This window comes from Cynoglossus semilaevis, chromosome 8, assembly GCF_000523025.1.
Source record: "Cynoglossus semilaevis isolate Cse_v1.0 chromosome 8, Cse_v1.0, whole genome shotgun sequence".
NCBI lineage: Eukaryota > Metazoa > Chordata > Actinopteri > Pleuronectiformes > Cynoglossidae > Cynoglossus > Cynoglossus semilaevis.
This window is the reverse complement of record NC_024314.1, coordinates 28,258,655-28,262,328: the sequence shown is the minus strand read 5'-3', so window position 1 is coordinate 28,262,328 and position 3,674 is coordinate 28,258,655. Positions and strand designations below refer to the sequence as shown.

Below are 3,674 nucleotides of genomic sequence, written 5' to 3'. Positions count from 1 at the left end.
AGGGGAAGACCTAGGACACGCTGGAGCGACTACGTCGCTCGGCTGGCCTGGGAACGCCTTGGGGTCCCCCCAGAAGAGCTAGAGGAAGTGTCGAGGGAGAGGGAAGTCTGGGTGTCCCTGCTCAGACTGTTGCCCCCGCGACCCGGCCCCGGATAAGCGGTTGAAGATGGATGGATGGATGGATTTATGTTTATTTATTTGACATTGTCATTCCATGGCTCTCATTCGTCTTCAAACTGATTTTTTTTTTCTTTTCAACCAATCCGAGCGGTCGTTAGGCAACATATACAACCAACAAAGAAGTCAGTAAAATCAGGAACGTGATGAACAAACCGTCAGGCCCTTGTTTGATTTGTTTGACTTTACCGTTTGTCTCCATATGTGGCGCTGTATTTCCACATTGTTGTTGTTTTAATGGACGTCATCGTGGTCAAAACCTTGTTCTTATTCTGGGCACAAGCTCCAGACTGGAGAACTTTGTCTCCCTTCTCTGCGACTGCCCACGGAGAACGAGGACTTTGTGTGAAACTCTGGTGGGAGACAGCAATCCCATGTCTTTAAAAAAAAAATCAATGGTGTGATTGATGGTGAGGCCGCGTGCAGCTGCACCGACAAACACTGCAGAACTGAGTCCAGTGTGTTAAGTGAAAAAGATGGGGAACGGGCAAAGGCACCTTTAAAACAAAATGGGCGGCGATCGCAATCAAAACATGCAAGACATATATGTCAATATATGTATATGTTATATATATACAGTAGTCTCTCGCTATTTCGCGGTTCACCTTTTGCGGATTCACAACTTTGCGGGCTTTTTAAACTGTATATATAAAATATACTGTATCCCGGATGTGGATCTGCGAAAGATGTCACAGGAATGGGACGACGATACGGTTCGATCGTTCCAATTTTGCAACAAAATCGACGACGTCGTGACTTCCTACGAGCTAGTCTTCGACTGGAAAAAGAAGCAGCGGAAGCAACTGCCGATCGCAGTGTTCGGCAGCCTCGCGACAAAAGAGCCGGTTCCTGCTACTACTACGGATACACCTTCGAAAAAACAACGTGAAAGAGGTGTCCCAAGAAATGGCACCACCCTCTGGAGAGACGTAAAAGTCGTCATCACCTTCTTCGTCATCATTTTACTGCGCATACATATGGTGTCACTACTTCGCGGAAATTCATTTCTCGTGGCAGGGTATATACCTACACGTATATATGTGTATATATACTCATATATATGTGTATGTATTTATATACATATGTATAAGAATGAGAGCATCAAACCACATGTTCCATTTAAGCTCATGATGTTTGATGGTAGTGAACTAAATACGGGGATGTTTTAGGTTCTGGCCCAGACTTTACAGAACCTTCGGCCCGTTTTCTCTGTGCGTATCATATACAGGACTCCAGACTCCGGAGACTACATCGGAAGAAATGCCTTGAGTGCATCATTTATTATTTATGTTGGATAATCTTGCTCTTTGTACGTGTGGGGGGGTTGTGTACAGAGTACTGTATAAACGACGGAGGAATTATAGCTCTTTCTGCCCTCGTAACCAGAACAAGCCGCGGCCGATCTGCAGCTGTTCCTCACTGTGTGTGTGTGTGTGTGTGTGTGTGTGTGTGTGTGCATATTTTTAAGCTAACACTTGTCAAAGCTGTTGGAGGGATGAGTCTCAAAATGTTGAAAAATCAGACAGGATTTAAAAATATACCATGTTTCAAGTTGGTGCAATTATTAGAAGTATTTGCAAAACTGTAATCAAATATTGCAATATATTAGCAAAATATTGGCTATGATGTAAATACACTAGTCTAACAGGGATATTAGTAAAACAATATTAACATTTAAACTACTAATAAAAATGGTGAGAATAAAAACAGTAACTTAACGGCAGTAATCGTAGCTAAAATATATAAAAATATATTGTATATATTTGTTTAATTTTTTTGTACAATATATTGCATATTTATTACAATATATTAAAATAGAACAGCTATAATATTGATATAAATACAAAACTGTAAATTAATCTAATATACATTAAATATAGTATAAATATGAATAAATGTATTCAATATAAATATTAAAAATATAAACCGAAATATATAAGCTGCTGATTTAAAGAAATAAATCTAGAAGCTAAAAATATATTGTGGCCTTATCATAAATAAATATATTGCGTATAATAATATATTTTTTGTGATGTTCCAAATACGCACAAAAGACAATTAAGATCGAGGACAGGAAATCGAGCTGATGAACGAGTCAGTCCGTCGACTCTGGTGTCGAGGAAAAGTTTCACAGCAGCGTAGCGTCGTTAGCATCCATTAGCAGTCACCGCCTGCGTCTGGACGCACGCTCTGTGTCGTACACTTGGCTGGACGGCATCATTTAACTTGAAATGAGAATTCACTCTTAGTTTGACTGTCTCTGTGTTTCATTAGTTTCTCAGACTTCAGCAGCAGCAGCAGCAACAGCAGCAGCAACAGCAGCAGCAGCAGCAGCTCCTCACTGGCACTCGCTCAGTCTCCTCAGCTGAGCTGCAGCAGCACTAATGAGCAAGGAGTGCTGCCATATGTGTCTGAATAATTTACAATGTTTCCAGGAAGACGTGAGAATCCCAGAGTCTGTTGGTGTAGCCAGAGAGGAAGAGAGAGAGAGAGAGGGAGAGAGAGAGAGAGAGAGAAAACCTGTTTGACCTCATTGACAAACCTTTGTGTTAGATGTTAGAGGAATGTGTTGCTGTTGAATGAAAGTTAGCTGCTAACTGCTAACACATCCACACACACAGTTGTTGCATTGTTGGGCCAAACTCAGGTTTTATCTGGACCACAATTGGCCCTCAGGCCACTGTTTGAATAGACTGTATTCCATCCAGGTGGGGTTTCCTGACCAGGGCAGTTTTTCAGGTGTGGATTTATAATTTATCAACGTGCCGTCACAGGTGGCTAGGCTGCCTCGCCGTAGAGCCAGAGGATCGCTGTCCACCGGTTTAAACCCCGTGTTTCCTGTATAGATGTGTCCGTGTTCTGGTCACATGACGGGGAGTTAACCTGCAGGGAGATCAGGTGATCCTCGAGGGAGGGATAACCACAGCAAAGTCCTTCATTCATACACGGTTAGCGTTAGCGATAATGGACCACGTACTGTACACACGGTAACTAACACGCTGAAAGGCACGTGTTAGCTAACACGTGGCGTCACTTCAGCTCAAACACTGCCCGAACGCTGCCCTCTTCCACGTGCCTATTAAAGAAGCAGCATCGCCAGTGGGCTCGTTGGCAGGGAACTGTGCGACACCTTTAGCCTCCCACGGTGTCTAATTTAGCCCTCGACATGATACGAGACCCCGAGGAGCGACGTAATCCTATCTCTGTCCTTCCTGCTTAGCAGGAACTGTGAATGCCTTGATCAGGGCCCAAAAGGTTGGGTTTTTTTTCTCCCCTCAGAGCTACAACAGATGGCCCCAAGATGAGCCCCCCCCGCCCCCCCACAACATCACTACCTCTCACAGCTTCTCTTTGTTAGCCTGGCTCTTATAGTTTTTTTTTTCTTTTCTTAAAAACCCACTTTTCCAGCCTGGTGTCACTCACAGCCACCCTGTTAGATGGTCTTGTCACAGACAGAACAATGAGCGCAGCAGGAGACTGAGGGGGTGTGTGTGCGG

General features: G+C 43.6%; 1 protein-coding gene and 1 long non-coding RNA gene across 4 annotated transcripts in view; one reads left to right on the top strand and one right to left on the bottom strand.

The window, feature by feature from the left end:
• The window catches only part of tmem178bb (transmembrane protein 178Bb), a 56,394-nt gene that overhangs the window by 45,657 nt on the left and 7,063 nt on the right, over positions 1 to 3,674 (bottom strand). The window lies entirely within an intron of this gene.
• The window catches only part of LOC103383018 (uncharacterized), a 27,220-nt gene that overhangs the window by 16,891 nt on the left and 6,655 nt on the right, over positions 1 to 3,674 (top strand). The window lies entirely within an intron of this gene.